The following is a 9,948-nucleotide window of genomic DNA, read 5'->3' as shown; positions in this document are numbered from 1 at the left end:
AACCTGTGACCTCACAGCTGGGAGTCAGATGTGGCCTCCCAGAACGCCAAACCTGGCAACCTTGATCCAGACAGACAGAGAGGCAGACAGCGAGAGAGACAGAGAGACAGAGAGACAYAGACAGAGAAAGAGAGAGAGAGAGAGAGAGAGAGAGAGAGAGAGAGAGAGAGAGAGAGAGAGAGAGAGAGAGAGAGAGAGACCTACAGAGAGAGAGAGAGAGAGAGAGAGAGAGAGAGAGAGAGAGAGAGAGAGAGAGACCTAGTCAGTTGTACAACCGAATGCATTCAACTGAAATGTGTCTTCCGCATTTAACCCAACCCCTCTGATTCAGAGAGGTACGGGGGGCTGCCATAATCGACATCCACATCTTCAGCACCCGGAGCAAAGAGGGTAGGGAGAGAGGGGGGAAGAGAGAGAGGGGTAGAGGGAAACAGAGGCAGAGATGGAGATGTAGGTGAGAGAAATAGGGAGACACAAAAAAGAAAGTGTGAAAGTGGAAGAGGAAAATACAAAACATAACAACAACAATTGAGAATATCTAGGAAGACATAGAGATTGAGTAACCAAAGCAGTATGCACAATAATCAACAGAACAAAAGAAAATAGAATAAGACACACAGTCCGGCTCAAGACAATTGATTTGAATTCATTGCCTAAGCTCCTTATTGATCCCGGAATGTACGTAGAAAACTAAATGTTTGGTTTATTTCATAAGCCAATTAGCTGTGAGGAGACTCCTCTCCCTCTGTGCCTATTGATTCAGAGTCTGTGGCAGAGTGCTTATTGTCTGGGGGGGGGGGGGGGACTCTATAATAGATCAATAACAGCCGTGTGATTGGATTATAGGGTAATCAATGGGCCAATCAATGCATTGTGCTAATATATGAACAGGGAAAATCCAGGCCTCTGGCCAATGGGAGGCCTTGGTGCGTGGTAATGACATCACACGCCTGCTGTGAAATGAAAGGTGGCGTGTGTTGGGTAATGAGGTGTGTGTATGGAGGTTAATTTTCCTGATTCGTTAAGCAGCTGAGGAATACATCTACCTGATGGTGTGAGGTTGCTCTTCAAGAGGTCAGCATTTCATTCCTGCTGTAACATTGTGTCAATATAACACATTTATAAATATGAATGAGGAGATCTACAAGAGTTGTGTAGTGGATTGCTTCTGATGACCTCAAACAAACAGCGGTTTAGCAGCCAGCAACTGCATAAACAGCTTCTTTGAGCCTTTACTCAGGAATCACAACTACTATTTGCCGAAACACTGCATGTTGAGAAAGACTTCGACAATAAAGGAAAAAGGATAAAGGAGATGGAGAGGAAAAATGAAAGCGACAGAGACAGGAAGATAGAGAGGAAGAAAAATAACATTTGAAAAGAAGTTATAGAAATGGAGAAATAGAAATGGAGAAAAAGAGATAAAGAGAGAGAAAAAGATAGACGGAGAGAGACAGCGAGAGAAGTGTAGAGCAAAATAGAAATATAGAAAAAGAGATGGAGAGAGAAAACTTGAGAGAAAGATGGACAGAAAGTGAGAGAGACAGAAACAGTGAGAGACAGAGAGAAAGTGAGAGAGACCGAGAGCAAGAGAGAGCGACAGCTTAAATTGCAGCCCATTGTCTGGGAGATGGAGAGGAGAAACATGACCAGTAGAGATAATCTCATTACAGCACAACAATACTTAAGTAATTGTCGGATGATCATAATGAACCTTTTCAGGAGCAATTAGCTGTGTTTATCCACACGTACCCGTCCATTTACTGTAATTGAGCTACCAATTTTAACAATGACGTTAGTAATTCCATTGATTTAAGTGTTGGGTGTTAACAATAGAATATCCACCCAAGTCACTGATCAGACCTGTGTTCAAATTCATTTGTATTTGAGTATCTGGTATTTAAAATACTTTTTCTCTGTATTTGAGAATTTTCAAATACACAGCCCAAAACAGGTACTTTTATTTGAGTATTTAAATGGTTATTTGTAAAAACCAAATAGTCTGACGAATTGTATTCGACAGCATTTTCAAATACCTGGGTTAAATGCATGGGAGTGCATTTGAGTTAGTGTATTTGAGTATTTGAAGTACTTTCGAAGAGTATTTCTAAAAGAAGCCACCCTAGTCACTAACCAATCTGTGCTGGGAAGAAACTCACTGAATGGTAGTCACATTGTCAAAAAACGGTTTATTGTGAATAGTTACTCAAATAGCATTGGTTATAATGATACATAGATGATTGTTAGTGTGACTAGATAAAGAGACATACAGACAAACAGAGAGATAGATAGATAGATAGATAGATAGGCTCTGAAAGTACCTCATCTATGTTCAGAGAGAGAAAGAGAGGATGGACGGACGGACGGACTAAATGGAGAAAAGAATGAGACGTGTCTTGGAGATGACCCTTCCTTTGTAGAGGAGCATCTTTTGTCTCCTCTGATCTGAGGTGCTTTGTCTTCTAGTTGGATCCTGAGGACCGGTGATGCCATATGGGGGAAGAGAGACAGTTGTATGGGGGCTTGCTTGTGCAAATTCTCTGTTTCCTCAAGAGTTTAGTGGGCTTTGCTTGACTTACGGAATAAAACACTTTGGCTAGACAGATGGGAGAGGCTAACCATGATTGCATTCAGTGTATTAACCGTACATGTGTATCAAGAATCTACTAAATGCTTTTTTGTCACACAACCCTTTGTTAGGTTTATTAGACAGGGAAAATAAATACACATTAATTAATTAATCAATCATTATTTCTGTAATATGCCAGATTTTTTGACAGATTAAGGCTAATTGTCATAGTTATGGACACTGCACAGGGCTAACGTGTAAAAGATGAGCCCTGGTCCATTTTTGTCTTCGAGATTGCATTGTGTGCAATGGTCACAGCGTGATTCAGCAGTTCTTTGATATGGCTACATTTCAATTACATTTTAATGGTTCATCACATTTTAAACAGACATCAATCACTCGCTTGGGCCATATCTATATGCTAAACCCATATCCCCTTTCACATAGCGCACCACAGGTTTTCCTATCAGGCAGATGCTCAGACGCCTGTGTCTGTTTCATCGCTGCTGCCACTCTGCCTGGCTGTTTAAGTGCCTGTTTTATAAGCCCCCGAATCCCAGAGGGCTCGTCTTTTACCCATCAGCCCCTGTGGAGAGTGCTAATCACCACACAAAGCGGAGGGGGCGAGCCGCGAAGCTTGTTGCTTGTTAGCTCGTGTCCCAGTTTTCTCTCCCTGCCTCCCTGAACCACCCGCCCCCTCCCCCCTTTGACATCCATGCAGGCACTTAATTCCCTCCCTATTATGTTCTTATGTTTCTATAGCGTTATAATGAGATAGAAAGGGGTGGATCGGCTTGTGTCGGGTCCATTCAGGGTGGCAGCGGTCGATCTGCCGGCCGCCGAGGCGTGCGTTGAATGTGTGTGAATGCATGTCTCCACGCGCTCAGCCATCTGCTTGATCACAGAGAGGAGGATGCAACTAGTAATACCAAAATCAAGACCATGGAGATCAACCACCCAACCCCAGCGCAGAGGGGGAATCCTCCTGTATTCATGGGGTTTTAACCAGTCATGGGCGGATGGACAGACACTCCCAACTCATCTCCCCCCAACCCCCATGTCGCCCCCAAGAGTGGGCCCCTGCCGTTGGCCCGAGACTTCATGTTGCCAGGGGCGACAGTGACCCTGGGGTCGGAGGTGCTTGTCGGAGGTGAGGAGCAGACAGTGGACCCATCTGATAGGCCCATCTGGACGAGTGACCTGACATAATTCGTTATTAATCCTCCTCAGGGAGAGAGAGGAGAGTGGAGGTGGCCCGGCATACGTTAACACTTTTACTGCTGCCAGCCAATGAGCCCAATCAGAGACAGAGTGGGAGAAATAGGAGAAAGATGAAGGAGACTGCTGCTGCCGGAGCCGTTCGCAAAGCCAGAGAACCAGAGAGAAAGAGAGGGAGAAATAGATGTAGGAAGACGGAATAAGAGAGGGAAGGGAGACGGAGGATGAAAGAGTAGACAGAGGAGAGAGATAAACACAACGTGTGAAATATATGGAGGAAGATGGAGGAACAGAGAGAGAGAGAGAGAGAGAGAGAAGAGGGGAGAAGGAGGGTGAAAGAGTAGACTGAAGAGAGAGACAAACACAGAAGGGCGGGTGTATTATAAATACACAATGATAGTATGAAATCTACAGTAGTTAAGTTCGCCTTAGGTTTGTGGCCAGTTCTGATAATGGGTTCAGGTGCGACTTACTTTTGTCTGTCAGGCTTGGTTCTGGTAACATTCTAGTGACACTATGGTAACATTCTGGTAATGTTCTACTAACATTCTGGCGCTGTACAGTGTCTGTTCCCAGGCCCTCCTGCTTCTCTGTTGCAAGGGAATCTCTTCATTGGGATGCAAGCAGTGTCTAAAAGCTACTGTGCATTGGGACCGTCTCTCTTGGGACTCTCTCTCGCTCTCTCCTTCCTCCTGTCCTTCATCCTGTCCCCTCCTTCTCTCTCCCTCTCTCTTCTGTCTCTTGCTCCTGGCTCCAGCAGTGCTTTATTTGTTTATCTGATCAGAACTAAGAACACGAGAGGGCTCATAATGTACAACGACCATTGCTATTGCACAGTCATCCTCATTAAAACGAGTGTTTAATGGATGTGAGGGAACAAAGCAAATTCATTGGCATTTGAATTCACTTTTAAGTGAGAAAACCTCAGTGGAGAGATGATCTTCCAAGAAATGTCAAACTTGAGCTACGGCTCACATCTCTTCCTACGGGTGAGTGGCACTAAGCCAGTGCTTGGATGGGCAGAACCTACACAAGGATATTGTATGTCACGTTTGTTTGTGTTTATTTGCATGTTTTCTCTATTTACTTCGGAGGCAGGTTTCCCACAACATATATTTATGTTTGCATAGACCTACCGTATCTATCAAAGTCACTTGAATGATGGTAACCATGTAAGTCAAACCAGTCTTGCATAATTCATTATACTATATCTGCTTAGAAGTGAATCAAGTGACAGATGAATGTTCAGATTCATTAATTTCCTCACATGGAGATGTTAATGGACCAAGAATGGACCAAGAATAGACCGAAAAGCAAACAAACAAAGAAACAAGAAAAACACCGCAACATGTGTTAGAGTAAGACACAAACAAGGAACCAACATGTGGCACAAAACCAGGAAGAGTTGCCAGGGATCTCTGTGTGTGTGTGTGCGTGCGTGCGTGCGTGCGTGCGTGCGTGCGTGCGTGCGTGCGTGCGTGCGTGCGTGCGTGCGTGCGTGCGTGAGAGAGAGAGAGAGAGATTTGGCAGGAGTGAAAGGCAGAGAAGTGATGACACCAGTCCGGCTCAAGCTGTGTGCAAACCAAGCGTGAAATCAGGAACAAAGGGATTCACGTGATTGGGGAGCATTATGACTCACGCACACACACACACACCATCTGAGTGATGGTGTTTGTGTGGGTGTGTTTTGGAGAAGGGATTGTGTGGGTGCATGCGCGCACATATGTTAGTGTTTGTGAAAGAAAGAAAGAATGAATGAATGAAAGAAAGAAATGAAGAAAAAAAAGTACAGTGGAGAACAGGGTATAATTGTGTTGGATAGGTCACGTAGGATAAAAAATAATCCAATCAACACGTAGAGTGTGTGTAAAGGAAGTGCTCCTCCATGCTGTCATGCACCAGTTCCTGTTCCAGTGTTCCAGCACTTAGACACAAATAGAAACCTCATTTCCTCTGTGACCACCGCACCTTTAACCAGTCCTCCTGACCTCAGTCTCCTGGCCCAGCCAATCAGAACATCTAATGGGCTCAGGTGCATTGAGGTCTGGCTTGGAGATTAAAAAGGTGTCTCTAACTAGTTGGTCTAGGGTGTTTTCCCAAGTCTTCATTCCACTGCACTGTGTCCTTAGTTCAACGGTCCTCAAACCTCCACTCAGGGACACGCCAGCTATTCCATGTATTAGAACTATTCTAGAGATAGCACACCTGATTCAACTTGTCAACTAATTATCAAGCCCTTGACTAGGTGAATCAGACGAGCTAGTTCAGGGCTACAACAAATCATGAAAGGTCTGGGTTCCCCGAGGAGAGTTTTGAAAATCACTGCAGTGACTTAGTTGTTTCTCCTTTCAATATATACCTGTAAAGTTCATGATTTTATAACATATATATATATATATATATATATACATCTATAAGCGCCACAGATTATGTACACCTGTGTGGATGGCAATTATAGTGCAAATTTAGTCTAAAGCTCTAGAATGTTTTGGTTACATGCATAAGAAAATATGAAGAAAATGTTCAAAGAATGCTACAAATTTGCATTCGATGTATGATGCTTATAGATTCCATAAATCATAAAATACTCATTTGTTAATTGTATGTAACCTACTCTGCAGGAGCAATGGGGGGCTCCCGAGTGGCGCAGCGGTCTAAGGCACTGCATCTCAGTGCAAGATGCATCACTACAGACACCCTGGTTCAAATCCAGGCTGTATCACAACCAGCTGTGATTGGGAGTCCCATTGGGCGGCGCACAATCATTGTAAATAAGAATTTGTTCTTAACTGACTTGCCTAGTTAAAAAATACCACTATTTATTAATAATTTACTCATGTGTATTCTTGAAAGTCTTCATAAAGGGTTACCAAATGTTCTAGAAGCACACTTTCCCTGTCAACGGATGGCAAATCGGCCAGGACAAAAGGTTCTGGATGGGTAGTCTCTCCTAGCCAGAGGTGATAGATGTTTTTTTTCCTGGAATTAAACCATTACGAGCCATCATTCTTTAACTTCGGAAAACCTGATTTACTCACAGCAGGATAGTCATTGCTTATGTCTTAAAGTAAGCGCACTGCAAGCACATACACACATGCACACACACACACACAAACATACACACACACATACATATTTTTTCAATGAGATAGAGTTAGTGGTATTTTCCAATAGTAAACAGCACAGAGATAAAAGACGCAACGTTGCAGTGTTTTTCATTCTAATCATACGTCATCTTTAAGTTAGACAAGATACTGAAACATTTTCATATTAGCGCTGGTCTGTGCCTGGTAAATAAAGATGTGCCGAAAAGCATGCAGCTTTACCAGACGCCAGGTTGAATTACAGAGAAAACGCTAGAGTAACCCTTTAATTGAGGTACGAATATGCAATCATGCTTTTATCCCCGACCTGAAATCAATCAAGTGGACGGTTGGGTTTGTCTGGGCTCGGCCGTGTGCTGTGCACTCCCTCACCCCGTGGTGATTACTCCTTTCTCCTCTATCGTTTCCCAACCTCCATTTCAGAGGTAGAAATTGAAACTCTCTCTGCTGTGGTTGGAATTTTGTTTTCCATAAAATACTTACTGGCATGTTTACCACATCACATGCTATGCTATGCTATGTCTCTGGGTCTTTATGTCACACTTAGCCGCCTCGCTAACACAATCTGGGCACGCTCAGTTGGGCACGCTCAGTTGGGCACGCTCAGTTGGGCACGCTCAGTTGGGCACGCTCAGTTGTACCCCTCTTGATGTAAACACTGCAGGGTTTTAATTCACAACAATGCTTTTGTTTTAGATGAATTGTGAATTATTTCAGTTAGCATTGTTGTGGTTGTGTTTTTTTATTATTTGTACTCCATTGTGATGTGTGAGAATGCGAGAAGAGACATGTTTCTATGGACACAAATGGATCTTCTGGTTTCATGTGATACATTTTTGTTATCAGGGATTATGATGTCATTTTCTTGTTGAAATTTGGTTTTCTGGTTGAAGTGACTTTAGATACCTTTAATACAACCAACCAAATATACCGTAAAACTTTAATTAATAGCCCAGGCATTTACTTGCTTAAATCACTGAACACAACAGGCGCTTATTAGAGACAGGCTTCTATTTGAGCCAGGCGTCTATTTCCTTAATGCACACAGCTTTTGCTCATTTGCATAGTTAATTGTTTAATTTCCAGGATTCACTTCCAGCATTTTAATAAATTTCGTAATTTGCTGCAATAATGTGTTATCATTTGCACACTGTGTCACGTTTCTCTTGCCTTAGTATGCCTCTATGACRAGGTTTCCATCCAATTGAAGACAGATTTTCATGTAAATATTGAAAAATCCACATAAAGAAAATATGCACATTTTCCCACCAGTGGTGTTTCAACCAAACAAAAATCAGTGCGGATAAAAATCAATGCCGATGACATAGTACACAAATGTACTTTGCCGAATACAAATCAAAAGTTCAATGTGTTTCCATCTCATTTTCAACTCTAATGATAATTTTGTCACAAAGACTGTTGTGTTAAATAGCAAATGTGCCTACTCTGGTCTTGGTACGTGCGCTCTAGCCAACAGCTGGCAGATACAGCCAATAGGAAAGTCTACATGGTGACATTATGGATAAGAGCGAGATTATTTTGGGGGGTCAAATGGCAGTAAAACATTGATCATCATGTCACCGCAATAAGACCCTCGATATTCATTGAAAAGGAGAATCAAGGTCACTGTGCACTTTCATCGATGGTTATTGTAAAAAATATTTGCGCATCAAGGCGTTTCCACTGCCATTTCTCACATAATTAATTTTAACAAATGTTTTGTCGACATATATACAATTTAACCAAAACTTCCTGTTTCCATCACAGCTGTCGTGTTTTTTTTTTTTACAGAATGACTTTACTAGCATAAAAACTGTGTATGAAAGAAGAAAAAAAAGAAATTTAACGAATTTTCCTTGACAGAATATTTTTTCTGCGCTTTGGCTACGCATTTTCAGCAGTTCTTACTTTCGCCACTAAAGGACCTATATTTCTGAATTTGTTGACTTTTTTTATGCTTGTCAGTTAGTTAGCAGTTCTCAGCTGTTAGCAGCCAATGGCCGACAGTTTCTTACTGGCGATAAAATCGAATGATTGCCATACCTTTTTTTGAGTCAATACTGAATTATTTAATGTAACAAATCAAACATTTAACCTCATAAACCATTCATGGTAACCTTGTAAACAACTCATTTCGACCCAGCGTTTATTTGAAACAGATGTTTATTTGAAATGCGCGCCATTCCCTGGCTATTAAAAGGGACAGGCAGCTATTTGAGACTGTGTTCATTGAAGTTCTACAGTATATATTTTTAGGATGATACCGAGATGCCTGGCAATGTCATATTTTGGTTGTTATCTAGTCGCTAAAATGACATCTAAGAAAACATCCTTAATATGCTGTTTGAATATGTCAAAGAAGTGTGGAGGATAGGGGCGGCTGTTGGGGTTGTAGCTGGGTTATTATGGAGCAGTGTTGGTTCTGGGCGATGGCCCCAGTATTTGGCTGGAGTTGTGGCCTGCTCTGCATGTGAATGCCTCAAATGCACTTCAGGCAAGGGGCCAGTGGACTGCAGCCCTAACCCCCCTTTAGATACATTAGAAAACACACATGAACTCACACACACACTCTCTTTCTTATGCCTTCATCTGGAGATGACATCAGAGAGCGGTGTAATGGCTCAACCTCCTGGAACGTCAGTGCTGGCTGGCTGGTAACACATGCGGTCCATCACATGCCCATGTCAACAGTGAGTGATGGGAGCTTCGCTCTCAGGCGCCAGTCAGGGAGCCTTTCATTCCAGACAGGCATGCTGGTGGACGACTACATCTGAATAACTTAAGTACATTAGAAAAACATCGGAGGACTATTACAGCTGAAGTGAGGTCAAAGTGTTTAAATGTGCGAGTCAGAATGAACCCTATGGCAGGAACATACCGTATGCATTCCCATGTATACTCCTGGCACTGTCTTACTGTAAGTGAGAGGAAAAGGCAAGAACATTTTAAAGCGGAAGTGAGTAACACAGGCTGTGTGCCGTGACGGAGTGATATGAGGCCAACTGTCAATTGGAAGAAATTACAACCAAAATAACTGCAGCTTCAAATGTTGCTTTT

Source organism: Salvelinus sp. IW2-2015, unplaced genomic scaffold (genome assembly GCF_002910315.2).
Source record: "Salvelinus sp. IW2-2015 unplaced genomic scaffold, ASM291031v2 Un_scaffold1063, whole genome shotgun sequence".
Lineage (NCBI taxonomy): Eukaryota > Metazoa > Chordata > Actinopteri > Salmoniformes > Salmonidae > Salvelinus > Salvelinus sp. IW2-2015.
This window is presented reverse-complemented; position numbering follows the sequence as displayed.